This window comes from Hevea brasiliensis, chromosome 5 (genome assembly GCF_030052815.1).
Source record: "Hevea brasiliensis isolate MT/VB/25A 57/8 chromosome 5, ASM3005281v1, whole genome shotgun sequence".
Classification (NCBI taxonomy): domain Eukaryota; kingdom Viridiplantae; phylum Streptophyta; class Magnoliopsida; order Malpighiales; family Euphorbiaceae; genus Hevea; species Hevea brasiliensis.
This window is the reverse complement of record NC_079497.1, coordinates 108,886,399-108,906,191: the sequence shown is the minus strand read 5'-3', so window position 1 is coordinate 108,906,191 and position 19,793 is coordinate 108,886,399.

Genomic DNA, 19,793 nt, shown 5'->3' with positions numbered 1-19,793 from the left:
AATTTGGTAAATCTATTCTCCAATCTGCAGATTAGTTTTTATTTTTTTTTTTAATTTTTTTATTTAATCATTAATATTTTAATAAATTTATAAATTAACTTCTACAGTTAGTATTATAGTAAAATCACCGCTAATTTAAGTAAAAGTGACAAAAATGTCTTTTACTATATTTTCTATTTGAAACAATTAGTCCTAAAATTTGACAAAATCCACAGATCTAGAGGTTCGAGTCCCCAATTCCCTGCATATGTAATAAAAAAAAAGGGCCTGGATTAAATTTTTTAGGATCAAACTTCACTTCTTACCCACAAGCTAAAGCTTTGAATTACGTTGATTGGTCTTCGTAGGAGAATCCCCACATTCTAAATTCAGAAAGGTAGTTTCATGAAATGTTAAAATATACAAGCAAGAGTTTCTCTTAGGAAGAGGATATGGCTACGCACTCACTCGTTTCTTCGTGTGGTTCATGTGCGGCCTAACTATTTCATGAATCATGTTCTTGGAACTGAAAAGAAGTTTGGTTCGCAGTGACTCCCATATAAGCATGTGATCCCCATTTAACTCTACTAGTCAGGGTTAATTACTAATGACTCTTCAACTAAAAGAAGAGCTTACTTATTAGATCAGAAAGATATAGTGGTGAAGAACTGCTGTAAGAATCTTCTAGGGTTGTAAGGGAATCAAATTTATGCCCATAAAACTTCTGAACCAACTGTTCTTCATGGATGAGTTAATCTCCAGCAGCCAGCGGAGAAAAGCTTGCACGGGTATGCAAGGATTCAGTCACCTGCAGTAAGTTGATAAATTGCAAGATCTTGGATACCCTTAACTACTTAATTAATATCAGATGTACTAATCAAGTCAACCCTGGTTAGTCATGAAGAGGAACCTTAGTTAATTTTAATGGGTAATCATCTTTGTGTCAGGATAATGTATGCTAGCGTTATGGTTTAAAGTTTTTTATGCATTATTTTGACCGAAAGTATTGTAATTAGTGCTTGAAAATTGATCTCATGATCAAGCATATTTCTGCGATCAGATTCCTTTCTGATAACTTAAGATAGTCATTGTTCATATATTGATAGGTAAATTCAGCTTTCCAGTTTTCAGTGTGACTTTATGGTATTGCAGTCACTGCTCATTCTTATAACCCAAAAGATATGGCAATTTGTATCGTCCTCAGACATGATGCAGATCAGGAATGTTCAGCTTTCTAGCTAATAAATAGACCTGGGGTTTAATTTTAAGAGCATGGGATTGTAGCCACTGTTGGTGGTTTCAGAGAATCCTATACTCACATGCTGCAGTAATATCTATTTTAATGTGGCTTATGGGTATATTCTATGAGATTCTGTGTATAATTTCACATCTTTTTGGGTGCATGCATATATCTTATATGTGTATGGTTATGAATTAATGGTGGAGATGTATTCATAAACATGGCAAAAAATTAAACACTCCATTGTATTGTGCTATGTGTAATTCTTTCTATTTACTTATGGAGGAAGGAAAAGGAATAGAAAGACAAGAAGTTTGAGAGATCCAAGGATGGCTGCCCCTCGAGCATGCATCTATATATATATATATATATATATATATATATATATATATGTTCATCTTAATTCCTACTAATTCTTATTAGGACTAATGACACAAAAAATCAAAATCTTTGCAAGTTTTGATGTTTTAATTCAATTCTTCTAATTTTGGATTAATTAACTCAATTTTAAAAATTTATTTAAATTTTATCCAATTTTAAAATTGAGATTAGAGGAGCGTGCTTAAGTCCTTTGGGTGCATACCAGAACTCATCCCATCGACCCTCGTCTTCATGCTATGTGAACTGTTGGACAGAGCCGGACTTATTCACCACTAATCTTGTCAAGATTGAGCCATTTACAGTGCCCCACTTGATGGAAATCTCATTCTCATTGTTCACGTAGCCTTTTTTTTTTTTTTTTCTCCAAAAGATGAATTCATAAAAGCCTTAAGAAGGTAAGGCTGATATTACAAAGTAATATTGGTCTAAGGGATTCAATAAAAAGGATTCATCCTTAATGACTTTAACTGCTAAAGTATATTTCCTCCTCTTTTAACAAACTGGAACGCAGAATACTGAAAGGAGCTGGCCATATAGGAAATGTCATGAATGATGCCTTGAATGTCTTGAGGATTGGGTCCATCCTTAATGCTGTCAATAGCACATTGAGAATCTCCTTCGAAAATAACAAGCTGGAATCCCTTGTGCTTGGCAAGAATTGTTGCTTCTCTACAAGCTAGCCCTTCGAGGACAAGAGGGTCTAAAATTCCTTGAATTCTTTTGCAGGACCAAGCTAAAACCCATCCGAATTGTCTCTAGCAATTGCTGCAATTGATCTCATTCTGCGATGTGAATTAGTTGTTGCATCAAAATTTATTTTGGTAGTGCCGTCGATTGAAGGAGACCATTGCACCTCTATTGTTACATGTTCAGATTGCGGAGGACTATTTAAGCAAGCACTGAATTCTTCAAATTGAGCTAATGCAACTGAAAGAAGTTGCTGGTAGGACAAAGGCTGATCATTGAACACTCGCCTATTTCTGTTCTTCCAAATTTGCCACAAAGTAAAAACTAGTTGCGATATTAGTCCTTGCTTGTGGGGATGGTTTTGCAATGGTTCGCACAAATTTGTCCAGCAATCCTTTATCGAATCTCCTTCAATAAGAGAAGATTTGAGACGAAATGAGGAGTGCAACCATACCTCAATGGCTTTCGGGCATGAGAAAAATATATGCTTCAAGGTTTCTTATTCACCACAACAAACACATTCACCTGGGATATTTAGAAATCTAAACTTCAAAAGAGCTCCATAAGGCAAACGATGTTTCAGCAAACGCCAAAGGAAAATACTCAATTTAGGGGGGAGAGAGATCTTCGAGATTTGGTGCCAAAAGGAGCTTAAATTGGATTGAGAAATTAGTCCAGGCCCTGCTCTGGAGGCATCATTCCTATTTAATTTAATTTGACTTGCCAAATGATAGCTACATTTCACTGAATATGAGCCATTATGAGTGAAATGGCAAATGAGCCGATCCTCTCTATTGAACAGGGGAATGGGGATTGCCAGGATGTTTGGGATTTCTTCCTCTTGAAAAAATTCTTGAAGAGCTTGGGTGTTCCAATAATTATTGTGTTTGTCAATGAGTTGGGCAACCCAATTGATATGGGGGTTGGCATTTGGTTTCACCCTTGGACAATCAGGAAAAGATTTAGGGATCCACTGCTCTTCTTTGCATAAGATAGAATTCCCATTGTTAACTTGCCATCTCAGACCCTTCTTAAGCAAATCTCTTCCCTAGAGAAGGCTTTTTCCACCTCCAAGATGATTGACCTCTATTTCGAGCCTCCAAAAAAGAAGAGGCATGAAAATATTTCGCTTTGAGCACTTGACTGAGAAGATTATTGGGATTGTTAATAATCCTCCAACATTGTTTGGCCAAAAGGGCCTGATTAAAGCTTTCCAAATCTCTAAACCCCAATCTACCAAGTACTTTAGCACTACACATGTTATTCTAAGAAATCCCATGTTGTTTCCTTTCATTTTTTAGCTGACCCCACCAAAAATTAGATATCAGGTGATTAATTTTTCCTGACAAAGGGAAATAGGGAGTTTGAAACAAGCCATGGCATATACTGGTATAGCTGCAACAATAGATTTGATAAGAGTTTCTTTCCCCCCATATGAGAGAGATTTTTCCTTCCATCCTACAAGTTTGTGCCTGATTTTGTCAGTAAGAGCAGCAAAAGTTTGATACTTGGACTTTGAGATAACCGCAGGCAAGCCGAGGAATTTGTCTTGATCCCTTATTTTATGAACTCCAAGAGAATTAGTAATATAAATTCTAACATGTTTTGGCGTGTTTTTGCTAAAGAACACAGATGACTTAGCATAGTTAACCCATTGACCACTTGCTTGGGAGTAAGTCTGAAGCACATGTTTTATTGTTTGAGCTTCTCTAGTGGTTGCTTTGGAGAATATAATGGAATCATCAGCGAACATTAGGTGGGTCACTTGCAGGCTATGTCGAGCAATAGAAATGCCCTTAAGGATAGCTTCCTTTAACATATGAGAAAACCCCTCTGCACAAATCAGAAAAAGATAAGGTGATAGGGGATCCCCTTGTCTCAAACCCCTTGTGGGATGGAAGTAGCCAACTCGATGTCCATTGAGTTGCAAAGTATAGGATACTGTAGAGATGCATGACATAATCCATTTAATCCAAGTGGAATGAAACCCAAACCTCTGCATAACATGCTTAAGATATGCCCATTCAACACACTCATAGGCTTTACTTATGTCCAATTTAAGTGCCATGCCATAATTGCGAGATCTGTGTCTGGTTTTGAGGTAGTGCATGATTTCATGACATAACAGAATGTTGTCGGAGATAAGCCTCCCTTTTGTGAATGCACTTTGCTCATAACCAATAATCAAAGGCATAATTGGTTGCATTCTGTTGGTTAAAATCTTAGTAATAATCTTATAGAAGATAGTACACAGACCTATAGGGCGCAGATCCTTCATCAACTTCACTTGCTGCACTTTAGATATTAAGGATATTAAGGTGTGATTAAAGGCTCTTGGCAATTCCCCATTTTGAAAGAAACTTCCAGAATTTTTGAAAAAATAAGCCAGTAAATCCATAAATTCCTGGAGCTTTTATGGGATGAATAGAGAATACTGCCTTTTGAATTTCATCTTTGGTGACACTTCTAATTAGTTCATCGTTCATAGAGTCCAAAATCCGAGGTAGCAGTCCTATTCTAATAGAATGGAAGTTTTTGGGGTTAGTAGAAGAGTAGATGTGTTTAAAATAATCAATTGCAATGGCGACGATGTCATCAAAGTCATGTTTCCATATGCCATTTGAATCCTGCAAGGCTTGAATGGTATTCCTTCATTTTCTTTGAGTTACTTGGGCATGAAAAAAAGAGGTATTCTTATCTCCTGCCTTCAACCAAGACTGGCAGGATTTTTGAGCCCAGCATATTTCCTCATTTTTAATTTCTCGAATCAATTGATGTTCAACATGACGAACAGAGTCCCCATCCCATTCTTCCATATTTTGCTTCATATGATCAAGATTATCCTGCAGAGTTTGAATGTTGTTTTTGGAATTGTGGATAACTTTCTTATTCTAATCCCAAAGGCCATGCCTGCAGAGCTTCAACTTCTTATGAAAGCGTCCTAAAATAGGACCATGAAAACCATCAGGGGCATTACCCAATGGTTCAATGACAGCATTTTCTGCTTCTTTAGACTCAATCCATCTTGCGTCAAAATGGAAATACTTCTTTGGTTTCTGGATAAGTGGATTGAGATTGAGCAGGATTGGTCTATGGTCTGAACCACGATCTTCAAGGTGAGTCACTGTTGCATTAGGGAAGTAGTTCAACCAGGTAGTGCTGGCCAAGACTCGATTAATTCTCTCTTGGACATTAAGGGAGCCATTTCTTTTGTTGTTCTAGGTTGTCAAAGGACCTAAGAAACCCAAGTCAACTAACCCCATCCCTTACATAAAATTCTGAAAAAGAGACATTTTACCATAGAAAGAATTATCTCCCCCACGTTTCTCTGTTGGACTCAAGAAAGAATTGAAGTCTCTTATTAGAACAAATTTTGCATCAAGACAATTTCTATAAGTCATAAGAAAGTCAAATTGCAATCTCATAGTATTAATTTCTATAAGTCATAAGAAAGTCAAATTGCAAACTCATAGTATTCACATCACAACTGATATAGAGGAATAAAACGTCCCAATAAGACTAGCATTTCATTTCCTTCACTTTAGCATGAATAACAAAAGAGTCTTGAAAGATTACATTTAGATCACATCTGTCATCCCAGGCTAAGCACAACCCTCCTGCTTGTTAGTAGTATGCCCTAGAGCATATCATTTAGTATGTATCTTGTACATGTTTTTATTAATAAAAGGTATTTTCACTTTTCCATTTACATAATATATTTATGTGTAATAGAAAAGGTCCATTTATATTTTGTTAGAAATTCTATTCTTAAGTTGTTAAGAATATGAGTGACAGTATTTCTAGTACAAAGTATCATAAATAGGATCACAATCGAGGATAGTTTACAATAAGGACATGACTTATCCAGAAAGATTGTATTCATGTTTGTTCCCAAGTTATTTATATGAGATATAAATAAGATGGAATGGTGAGTCTCATGCCATATGACAAACATGATAGGCACTTATACATGATAAGTAGGTCAAACCAGTGACACTTATGACAAGCACATGGAGTTTACTCTTGTCAATGTATTGTCATAAATCATATCAGTGCATATAATCTTTAGACCTGAGATAGCACAGTTATGTTGTATGTAGGTGGTTTGAGTTTGATACTACTTTCATACTTGTACTGTGTATGGGTATATGGGCATGTGTTGGCTCATACTAGTTATATATGGAGGTAGGTGTTGATCAAGATAGAATTTGTTCCTCTAAGTAAATAGGGATAAAATCCTATGTTCATTTAATTGTTCTTAATGTTTCAAGTTCCTGGCCAGGACAGATAGATTTAATCAGAAAAGAGTTTCTGATGAGAAAAATCTTTTAATCAAGAACTGGAATTAAAAGAGAAAATAATATTCATAGCAAATGGGGTTTGACATAAACCATGACTCCAGCTTGAGTTGGGATTTTGTAACAGAGAGATTCTAGTGTATGGTAACATATGATTATAGGTTCATTTAAGGTAAACCTTATTACTGATTGGGTGGCCATGGCATGTTATGCTAAGTGTTAACCATGGTCTATGAGGTGCATAAAATGATTTAGAGAAATCATTTATGGTAAGAAAGAGTTCTGATGATATTAAGAGTTGATATCATGTCTCATTGCCAATTAGTGATGAGCCTAGTAAGTTACACACATACATAAGTAATCACCAAATTAAATATGATTTAATTAACTAATTAAAGAGTTTAATTGATTAATTAAATATGTTTGGTTTGCAATTAGATTACAAAATCCCTAGCATAGCTTGAAACCAAATCCAGGTTATTGGATGTATAGTATAAGTTAAATTTATATTTAAAGTATTTAAATATAAATTTAATTAATGAGAAATTAATTAATAGAGATTAATTAATTAATTTATATTTGATATAAATTGATTAGAAGAAGAGAAATAATTATTTTGGGTTGAAAACTCAAAATTAAGACATAGGGGCATTTTGATCATTTCACAGGGTGACATGTGGCACCATGAGATGGTGACACATGGCACTACACATAAGCTTGCCATATGTCTTTTAATCATGTAAGATGATTAAAATCAAGATTAAATATAAGTTTGACACTTGGCACAATGTAATTGGGTCAATTAAACCTTGACCTAATTAAAAGGTGACATGTGGCAAGGGTTTTAAGTGGTGACCTAGCTATATAAGTGTAAGGATGAAAGAACAAATTACACAAGCTGCTCATTCTCTTTGTGCCACCACCCTTGGCTGCCATTCTCTTCTCTTCTTCTTTTTCTCTCATAAATTCAAAGAGATTAGCAAACAATCTCTTGAATTAAAAATACTAGAAATTATTTCTAGTGTCCTATTTACATCTGTAATCTCTTAAAAGGCAAAACTTGATTTTCTAATTCATAGAAAAAGCTTTAGAAGCTGTTCAAGGGTTGCCATGGGTGATCTTGGTGTGGACAAGCTAGAGGGACAACATCTGGTGTCCTAAAGACGCATCCCAAAGGTGACAAACACACTGCAATGCATCAAGAGGTTAGTGCACTTGTTCTTGATCTAATCTAGGGTTCTTAAAATTAATCTGATTAATTCTAAAATCTTAAATGGCAAATGTAGATCCAAAAACATATTAAAAGAGTTTTAATATGTTGTTTATCATTGAAATCAAATAGATAAAAATAAATCTTGCATGATGCATGTGACCCTAGGTGAAAAATTTTTGAATTCAATAATATAAACTTGTGTTTTTCTGCTTCCGCTCCTACAATTGGTATCAGAGCCACTATATTTGCCATTTAGATTGTTGATTATGTGATTTAATTGTGTGATTTGATCATGAGATGATTAATTCATTGCTGTTTGCAAGGTCAAGGTGGCGGCATGGAGGTGAACTCCATTGATGCGCATGGTTTGGTGCATCCAACCATGCGCATGGCTTTGGGCTTGTTTGTGGGCTTGGATTCAAAGGCCCATAATTAGACCTATGACTAATTAAAGTGTTTAATTAGGATTTTTATTCACACAATTAAATTTTGATTCAGATTTGAATTTTAAAAATTGTTTGAATGTGATTCAAATCTGAATTTTAAAAGTTGTTTGAATGTGATTCAAATATGAATTTTTAAAGTTGTTTGAATGTGATTCAAATCTGAATTTTTAAAGTTGTTTGAATATGATTCAAATCTGAATTTTTTTAAAAAGGTTGTTTGAATGTGATTCAAATATGAATTTTTAAATTTGTTTGAATCATATTCAAATCTGGATTTTTAAGTTGAATATGAGATATTTAATTTAATTTAAGTATGTATGTTTTATTTAATTGTTAAATAGTAATATGCATGATGGATGATCATGGACTATAAAAGACCAATATGATTGGATTTATTTCTTTTATATTTCTTTGGGATTGTAAATTAATTAATTTATTTTAATTTATCTGGGGCATGTATTATTAAGGTTGTAATAATTTTTGGGTTGTAATTTCATTTATTTAGTTCTTGTAAATTCGTCTTGGTATGCCAAGGATTACTATGTAATTGGATTGCAAGAAGATCAAGGAGGTCAAGAGCATTGGTGGGACCAGTGGGAGGAATTCAAGATCAAGTGTTGATTATGTATTCCTTCAACAACTCTTGTAAAATGAATGAATGAAATACACCTAGGAATGCCCTGATTCAATTCTTGGTGGCTCAGAATTGAATCCCTTAGAAAGTCCATGATCATACCATATTTACTGTTTATCCATGAATGCATGAGATGTATGTGAATGCATGCAAGTATATGATATATGCATGCTAAATGGATAATGTGCAAAGTGAGACCTTAATAGTAATTAGGATGACCATAAAATCTTCCAAACAAATGATTAAGTTGGAAATGCTATAATTAAAGTAATTATAACATGGGTCCTCTATTGAGGCAATTATTTTAAGAAATTTTAAATACTTGCATAATATGCAATTAATTTAAGAGATTTTCTTAAGAATAATTGTTAAGCATGAGATGTTGTAAATATGTAAATGGTTTAGTGGCCAATATTGGATGTACCTGAGGACATTAAAATTATTTACATAATTACTGGCTCAATGGGATCAAGTTAACTAATGCAAGATAAGTCAATAATAGATGTACCTGAGATTTTGAGCATTAGGGGCTAGGTAAAGGATTGAACCTCACATGAGATGTGATGGGCAAGGAGTTGCTCACTTATAGTTTATTGTAATTCCAATAATGGATGTACCTGAGGATGATCAATAGAATTATAAGAATTCAATCACCCACTAGAAATCCATCCAACTAGGATTTCCGTTTTCTACTTTGGAAGTGTAGGATTCGCTAAGTTAGTGGGAGGACTGATGTGGCCCAACCGCAAGTGCACGGGTCATACAAGTAATATAGAAAAGATATCGTTCCCACGAGGAGTTGTGTCAATGATTGAATTTTTGATATAAAAATGCTAACTAATTTGGACTATTTTTGAAATTAGAGTAATAAATTGATGGGTATTGGAGTATGAATTCTATATATGTGAAATTAATGATCTATTCGACAATGTAATGATTAAACTAAGATTGCATCAAATTAAGATAAGCAAGTTGAAATATAGCAAAATTTAAAATGGCAGGCAATTAAATTCAACTAGAAATTAACAATGATAAAAAGGCGATTCCGGAGTTCGGGATTTCATATTCAAGCTATTTTGGGATTTTAAATTGGTTATCCAATCTTGTGAAACTTATGGGTTTTAAGGAGATTAATTCTTAAATCCTTTGAATACCCTTTCGAGTGAGACAAAGCGTGCCTTAATCAATCTAATCCTACTTTCGTGGAGTTAGAGTTAATTAAGACCCATTAAGTTCCTTAATTAATCTGTAAATCCTCTTAATCCTTAGTCTATTTCTAGATCTAAGTTAATTAAGTCCAATTTCTTGATTATCTATCACAAGGCCTTCTCCTTTCGGTGCCTCAACCATGGATTAAGAACATCACTTGATGGGATCCTACACTAAGCATGTCATTAAGCACACAAGAAATGAATAAAACTTATTAAGACCACAAAATATGGATTACCCAATCAAAATCCACAAAATATCTCAAATATTACATCCCTTACTCCAGAATCTAAGTAAAACTACTCACTATCCATAATATTTACAAGATATTCTGAATTTATATGGAAATAAAGCTTTAATCTAAACTAAGAAACAAAAAGGTCAACACTAGAAGTGTAGGAAAAATGTAAGAAAAGAAAGAAATCTCCAAATCTGATTGGAAATGGTGTGGGAGGTGTTTGTGTCCCTTCAGCTGCTGCTTGCTCCTTTCCCTTTTCTTCCTTTCTTTCTTTTCTCCTCTAAAATGGGATACCTTTTTATAGCTTTTTCTGACATGGAGCCCTAAAATGGTGTGTTTTAGGTGAGATTTTCTGAGGGAATCTTCTGCCAGCTCATTAATGAAGTCTTTGTGGGACTGCATAAGTCATGCAGTCCCTTATGCAAGTTTCGGCTGGTTTCTGGTTCACTTATGCGAAACTGCATGACCAGGCGCATAGGTTATGCACAATTCCATGAGATTGCATAAGGGGGGCGTGAATGTGCATAAGCTATGCACTCTCCTTATACACAATTCGGCAGGTATTGGAACAGGATTTCTTCTCCTTATGCAGATCTGCATAAGTTATGCGGCAAGTTATGCGCAATTTGGCCAATACATATTTCAACTTTGAAACTTGTTTTTGACATCTTTGGCTGTAGAGATTACTCCTCAATGGCAAAATTTCTTTTTAGTCCTTCAAAAACACCATTTTTCCTACAAAACAAAGTAAAAATTACAAATTAATCCAAAATTGACAATTATGAAAAACTAACTAATTAACTAATGAAATTAGCTAAAAATGACTAATAATCAAATAAAATGGCTATGAAATTAAACCTAAATGACTATACAAAATGTATGCATCAAAAACCCCCAAACTCAATCTTTTGCTTGTCCTTAAGCACACTTTAAAATATGATGCAATTTTTAGGGGTGCCTTATCCAAAGAGCTATGAAAATCACCTATTAAAGTAACTTAACACCCCTTTAGCCATACCAGCAATCCATATACCCATCCTTCAAAATGCAAAGAATCTAATGCTTATCCAAGCTTTCACCGCTTAGCCATCAAGTTAATTATCAATCAAAATTCCCAAACCAACTAATCAAAAGAGAGAGTCATGCTCAAAAGGAATTCTAGGACAATCAACAACCAAAGTGTCTCTATATAGAATGATGGAATTAAATGAATGAATAGATAATTTTCCAATCCCATAGGCAAATTCCCTACTCCTATCTCCACTAATGTAGCAAGTACTATCAAGAGATCAAAGGTCTTTTTAGGGGTGTAATGGGGCTATGGGGTTCAAAATGAGGCTAAGAAGAGAAATGGGATAAAAAGGGTTCAAAGCATGAGAATATTTTCAATCTTGAAAACATAAGGTACACTTTTTATTTTATTATTTTTTTATATATATATGGAGGAGAGAAATACACAATGAGGATTGTTAAGTGCTAGCATATTTTATAAAACACATAAAAAAATGGAGGGACACTTTGATACTTTAAACTTGTATCTTGCATTTTCTTTTGATGATTGTCCCTGAAATTGCCACCCCCAAACTCATTTCTTTTAATACTTTGGGTGGATTTCTTTCAAATAGTGAAAAGCACATATACTAGCACTTTTACAAGATGACAAGCATTTCTTCTCCCTTTTATTGTATTTTTTTTTCTTTTCTTCTTCTTCTTTTTTTTTTCTCTTTTTTTTATTTTATTATTTTTTATTATTTTTATTATTTTTATTTTTTTTATTATATGTACCTAATGTTATAATAAAAGGGTTGGAGTGTTTGGTTCATTAGCTAGGTAGCAATAAGGGTTTCAAGAAAAATTAGGAATAAAAAGGCTCAAAGGGGTTTGCAAGGGTCAATTTTAATTAGGAAAAGGGCCAAAGGTTTAAAATGAGAAGGTTTAAATCAAAGAATGCCTAATCATCTCTCTTTTCAAGTACAAGCTGGTATTTCGCCTTGAAAGTTTTAGAAAATTTGTTCTAGGATTGGTGAGACATCATTTGACTACCTTATATCCAATAACTCCCTCTAAACACTCCAATATCTAAAGGACTAGTTGGGTGGCTTTTTGGCTAAGAAGATATGGGCAAGGGATAAACACTTCAAAACCTTGCACCTCTTAGGAAACTTTCAATCCACAAACCCAACTAAAGGTAAGTCAAATCACTCTCATAGGCAACTTTTCAATACTCAAGGGATTTGGCAAAAGATTTGGCAAAAGATTTTAATGCATGATGCATGATTCCTAAAAATGAGCAATGCATTAACTAAATGGAGGAAATCTATTTGTGTGCAATGTGTACAATTTCTAAGTGATGTATAATGTGTGTGTAAATGTGTAATGTATATGTATGTATGGATGTATATGTAAAATATTTACAATATATGTAAATGGAATGGGATGAGATGTTCCTATACTCAAAATGTGAAAAATGTAGCAAAAATCAAATGTGCACCCCCAAACTCAAAATTAGACATTGTCCTCAATGTCTCAAGTAGAGCATTAACAAAACTCAAAGTAAAGAGAAGTTACCAGGAAATGTGAAATTTAAGAGCAAAAAGAAAGAGTTACCTGGTATAGAGCAGATGAGAATTCAAGAGTTAATGGGGATGCATAAGAAGCTGCACAGGTTATGCAGAATAAAGTGCTGTCCATAACAGGTGCATAAGGAAGGTGCATAAGCTGTGCGGTTCTGCATGAGTGGCAATAAGGACTGCACAGGCTATGCAGAACATTTGCATAAGGGGATTACAGCCTGTGTAGTTCTGCATGAGTGGCATAAAGGACTGCACAGGATATGCAAAATATTTGCATAAGTGGATTCATAGCCTGTGCAGTATATTCAAAAGCTGCTGCATGATGATGAGCAAGGAAAATGTGCAAACACCAGTAGAAGCATGCAAATATATATAGAGTATGGACAAGTATGCACAAAAGGGCAGTAAAGGCAATGAAAATCAATGAAAAACTAATGTAATAACCATCTAATAAAACTTCAAGAAAAACAGAATTCAAAACAAATTAAAATTGTTTCAACATATCTACAAAGAAAAATCCCTACAAGTTTGAACAAAAGTAAAACAAAAACTAATCTAATTCTATTATTTTGCCCTTGTCCAAAGAAGTTGCTAAGGGGCTGGTTGGAGCTGTTTGCTGTCGAAGTGATGGTGCTGGAGGAGGTGATGGAGGTGGAGGTGGCATTCCCAGAAAAATCATGAGCTGCTTCATCATCTCCTTCAATTCTTTCTGCTTATCTCTGGTTTCCATGACCAAGTCAAATAGTTGATCATGACGATCCTTGAGGGTATCAAGACCAGTGTCAAGCTTCCTATCCACAAAGTATATATCATCACTTAGCCTTTCAAGATAGGTGAATAAGGCTTTAGTGTTGAAGGCAGGAGGGGTTGTGGATGAGGAGGGTCCAGCTGCAGAAGGTGTGGGCTGTGCAAAATCTGCTGGGATGTCCTGTGCAGGCTGAGTGGGTGGTGTAGGTTCAGTAGAATGCTGTTGGGCTGGTGGGACAGGTTGTGCTTCTGGTTGTGCAGTGGGTTCAGTTTCTGCTGCTGGTTGTGCAGTGTCAGAATGTGGCAAACTGAATCCAGTTTTGGATAGGTGTGTGGCATCAAAGTATAGAGTGTCTGAAAGTGCTGGTAATGGATGCTCTTTCGGATTAAAACCAAAATGCTTGGCTATAACAGTTATGAGCCCACCCATGACAATGTCACCTATGGATTTGGTGGCAATATGTAACACATGCTCACAAAAGAAATAACCAGGAGAAACTTTGACTTTGTGAAAAGCACACCATAACATGAACAATTCATATTTCCCAACAGCATCAGAACTAGTCCCTCTGCCCAAGATAGTGCTAGCAATAAGCCTATGGATAATCTAAGTGCAGGGTCTAGTATTTGAGAGGTTTTGGATATGCCAGCAGAAAAAGTCTGAGGTTGGTTTGTGATAATTCTCCAAAATTGAGCAGCATTCCAAATACCTTTGTTTGCTACCTCTACCCCTATATATGGCACCCTAAATAGTTCATCAATTGCAAACCCAAAAATGCTATGAAATTGGTCCAATGATAACTCTCTATTTTGCCCCAAACATCTAAATTTCATAGTTGGCTTATAATCTACGTCATGCAATTTCAGGGTGGCAGAGAATGAGAAAATAAATTCCAAAACTAGAGCTGGATAAACTATTTCCTGCTTATGCACAAATTCCATCCAACCTAAACCATCAAGGTATGCAACCACATTATCAAATAAACCAAGTGATTGGAGAGAATCTGCAGAAATATACCTAGTGGGTTGCACCCTCCTTTCCTTAAGTCTCTTAAAGGTTGCCTTGTGAGTTGCATCAGGAAGGGGCCAAGGTAGTTTTGATACCTGTGATGCTGCTGACATTTGCTTTTTGCTGGAAGAGGGTGATTTGGCTTGTGTGGAGGCTGAAGTTTTGGGGTTTTTGGGTGGAGGCTCTGACAGTGGGGTGGTGGGTGGTTCTTTGCGTTTTGAGAGAGAAGGTGCAGAAGTCATGGGTCGGGTGGATTTCGACCTGATTTTTCTCTTGTAAGTGGCTATGGGAGGTGGTGGAGGTGTTTCTTGTGGAGGGGAATCGGGGTTGGGAGGCCGCATTGACAAGGGCGAAACTTGGAGAGGGGAGGTTTGAGGGGAATGAGGAGGCGATTCCATGGGTCGTCGATGGTGAGAAAGGAGGAGGTGAGGAGGAAAGTGAAAGATGCAGAGAGAAGTTAGGGCAAATGCGGCAAAAATAGGAGTGGAGAAGAAGGGGAGAGGTAATGCCGTAATAAATGGACGTGGGGGGAAAAAGAAGTGAACAGGAATATCGGGAAGTGGAGGTGGGAAAATGGGTGCTGAAAATGAATTTTGATTTGAACAGGACTTGTGTAAAACTGCATAAGGGGAAAAGTAGGTGTGCATAACTTATGCACTCTCTTATGCAGGTTTCGGTGGAAGATAAAGGGTGTGAAAAACTGATTATGCAAGAGTGCATAGCTTATGCGCTAACTTATACAAGTTTCGGCCTGTTTTGGATTTCAGAGAAATAGGTCATGCGGAAGTGCATAAGTCATGCACTCTCCTTATGCAGGTCTCAGCAGGTTTTAATTTGTGGAGAGTTCGGTCATGCGGAAGTGCATAAGTTATGCACTCTCCTTATGCAAGTCTCAGCAAGTTTTGGTTTTTGGAGAGTGTGGTCATGCGGAAGTACATAAGTTATGCACTCTCCTTATGCACCTGTCGGCAGGTTTTGGAATTCAGAGTTGGTGGTTATGCGGAAGTGCATAAGTTATGCACCTTGCTTATGCAAGTCTCGGCAAGTTTTGGTTTTTGGAGAGTGTGGTCATGCGGAAGTGCATAAGCTATGCACTCTCCTTATGCAGGTCTCGGCAGAAAGAGAAAATGCAGGATTTGAAGTCATGCAGAAGTGCATAAGTCATGCACACACTTATGCAAGTTTCAGCATATATGAGATTTGACAAAAATGTGGCTATGCAGAGTTGCATAAGCTATGCACTCCCCTTATGCAGTTTGCAACAGAAATGAAAATGGTAAGAATTGTGGTTATGCAGGATTGCATAAGCTATGCAGTTACTTATGCACAATTCAACAAGATTGGGATTGCAATTGAAAATGATTTGCAAGTATGAAAAATACCCTAGAATGAAGGAATATAATTCTATGAAGCATAAATAATGAGAAATTGTCACCAAAAACACATCAAGATATACAAAATCCATCAAAATTGCATCACACAAGCTTGTAAAAGTGGATCCTGCATAAAATGCATTTGTGAATCATGCCATTTCAACTCAAATTCTGCAAATCAACCTTTAGCACATAAAACTCAATAAAATCTGCATGAAGTTGCATCTATCCACAAATGAGAATGAAGTCATGCCAAGAAAATGCAGTATGTCCACCTTGAGTCCCATAACCCAAATAAGCTCAAAACTACAAAAATGACCCACTTACCATCACATTAACATGATAAGCACAAATACTTAAAAGTTACACACCCAACCTCACCAAGAAACATAAACCATCTGCTGCAGACCCTTCCTTGCTGCAAAATTTCATTTTTTCTCTGCATAAACCAGATAGCAAACCTGCACAGGTTATGCAGTAAAAATCAATCACTCCCCAGCAGTTCACCAACCTTCCTCCATTGAAATACATCTACAAGGGACAAGATTCAACAATGTCAAAAATTAAATTTGGGGAGATTTAAGATAAAAACAAAAGCAATGTAAATAAATCAGCAAAAAGGAAAATAAAAGAACTTGGGATGCCTCCCAAGAGGGCTAATTTATAGTCCTTAGCTGGACTCTTTATGCATTTCACTAAAGAGAGGTGAGGGATTAGAGAGCTTATAATAGCTTGCTCCCTTTATTGGGTCTCCAGTTATGTAATGTTTCAATCTATGCCCATTGACCTTAAAATTCCCAGATTTTTCACTCCAAATTTCAATTGCTCCATAAGGGAAAACCTTAGAAACTCTATATGGACCAGTCCACCTTGATTTAAGTTTTCCAGGGAACAATTTCAATCTTGAGTTGAACAACAAAACTGAATCACCTTCTTTAAATTCCTTTTTTCTAAGATGCTTATCATGCCAAACTTTAGTTCTTTCTTTGTATATACGAGCACTTTCATAAGCATCCATCCTCAATTCTTCAAGTTCATTAAGTTGCAATAGCCTTTTCTCACCAGCTTGCTTGAGATCAAAATTCAAGGTCTGAATGGCCCAATATGCTCTATGTTCTAGCTCCACAGGTAAATGACAAGACTTACCATACACCAACCTAAAGGGAGTAGTTCCTATAGGGGTTTTGTAAGCAGTCCTATATGCCCATAGAGCATCATCTAGTTTAACAGACCAATTTTTCCGAGAATTGCTCACTGTCTTCTCCAAGATATGTTTGAGTTCTCTGTTAGAAATTTCAACTTGACCTGAAGTTTGAGGGTGGTATGGAGTAGCTATCTTGTGCACTACACCATACTTCCTCATTAAGCTCTCAAATTGCTTATTACAAAAATGTGAACCCCCATCACTAATTACAGCCCTAGGAGCTCCAAACCTACTCAAAACAAAATTCTTCAAGAATTTCACTATCACTCTAGCATCATTAGTTGGAGTTGCAATAGCTTCCACCCACTTTGACACATAGTCAACCCCAACTAGGATGTATCTATTACCATATGAAGGAGGAAATGGCCCCATAAAATCTATTCCCCAGACATCAAATAATTCTACTTCAAGAATATCATTTAGGGGCATTTGATCTCTTTTTGACAAATTTCCACTCCTTTGACATTTATCACATTCCAACACAAATTTCCTCACATTCTTAAAAAGATTTGGCCAAAAGAAACCATCTTGCAAAATTTTACTAGCTGTTTTGGAGATTCCAAAATGTCCTCCATAATCAGAAGCATGGCAATGATGCATAACACTCTGTGTCTCCTCATCAGGAATACATCTTCTTATTAAACCATCACAACATCTCCTAAAGAGTAAAGGATCATCCCATCTATAAAATTTTGCCTCATGCAAAAACTTTTTCTTTTGTTGCCATGTTATTCCTAGAGGTAAAACTCTACAAGATAGATAATTCACCAAGTCTGCATACCAAGGTAATTTAGCAACAAGAGAGAAAAGTTGTTCATCCAAGAAAAACTCATCAATAGGGATTTCATCCATTTCTTCATCATCCAATTTCAACCTACTAAGATTATCCGCAACTACATTTTCAGCTCCCTTCTTATCTCTAATCTCCAAATCAAACTCTTGTAGCATCAGAATCCACCTAATGAGCCTAGGTTTAGCCTCCTTTTTATGGAGCAAATACCTGATGGCTACATGATCTGAAAATATAACCACTTTTGAGTCAATAATGTAAGGTCTGAACTTTTCCAATGCAAAGACAATTACTAAAAATTCCTTTTTAGTTGTTGCATAATTTGTTTGAGCCTCATCCAGTGTTCTACTAGCATAATAAATAACATAAGCCTTTTTGTCCTTTCTTTGACCAAGAACAGCTCCAATTGCATAGTTACTAGCATCACACATAATTTCAAAAGGTAGGCTCCAATCAGGTGGTTGCATGATTGGTGCAGTGATAAGAGCTTGCTTCAACAAGCAAAAGGCATCCAAACACTCTTGGTCAAATACAAATGGTATGTCATGACTTTACAAATTAGACAAAGGTTTGGCTATTTTAGAAAAATCCTTGATAAAGCGTCTGTAGAACCCGGCATGTCCTAGAAAACTTCGAATTCCCTTGACATTGGTAGGAGGAGCCATCTTCTCTATCACTTCAACTTTGGCTTTATCAACCTCTATTCCTCTGTTAGACACCAAATGTCCAAGCACTATCCCTTCCTGAACCATGAAATGACACTTTTTCTAGTTTAACACAAGGTCAGTATCTGCACATCGCTGCAAAACTTTAGAAAGGTTAGCCAAGCATATGTCAAATGAAGATCCATAAACAGAAAAGTCGTCCATAAAAACCTCCATTATATCTTCAATGAAATCTGAGAAGATTGCCATCATGCACCTTTGAAAAGTGGCTGGTGCATTACACAACCCAAATGGCATCCTCCTATAAGCAAAGGTTCCATATGGACAAGTAAAAGTGGTTTTCTCTTGATCATTTGGATGGATAGGGATTTGAAAAAATCCTGAATATCCATCTAAATAGCAAAAATAAGAATGCCTAGCCAGTCTTTCTAACATTTGATCAATAAAGGGAAGTGGAAAATGATCTTTTCTAGTGGCTATATTTAATTTTCTGTAATCTATGCACATTCGCCAACTAGTCACTGTTCTGATGGAAATTAATTCATTATTTTCATTTTTGACCACTGTCATTCCACCCTTTTTTGGGACAACATGTACTGGGCTCACCCAAGTACTGTCTGAGATAGGATATATGATCCCTGCATCAAGCAACTTCAAAATTTCCTTTTTAACAACTTCTTTCATATTTGGGTTCAACCTCCTCTGATGTTCAATAGATGGTTTACAATTTTCTTCCAAACTGATTCTGTGCATGCAAAAGTGTGGGCTTATTCCCTTAATGTCATCTATGGTATATCCTAAAACTTTCCTAAATTGCCTCAACACTCTTAACAACTTATCAGCCTCTAAGGTACTCAAGTTTGCATTTACAATTACTGAATAAGTGTTATTGGTGCCAAGAAATTCATACCTGAGCTGAGAAGGAAGTTGCTTAAGTTCTACCTTAGGTGCATCTTCTTCCTTGAATGATGGTTGCTTAGATTCTGCTATTTCCTTTTGTGTGAGTTGAAAAACTGGAGCAGAAATGAATGGTGGACTTCCCTCTAAATGTTGAGCATATGCAGCCACATGAGGGTTGTCATAGTCTATGCCTCCTCCATGAAACAA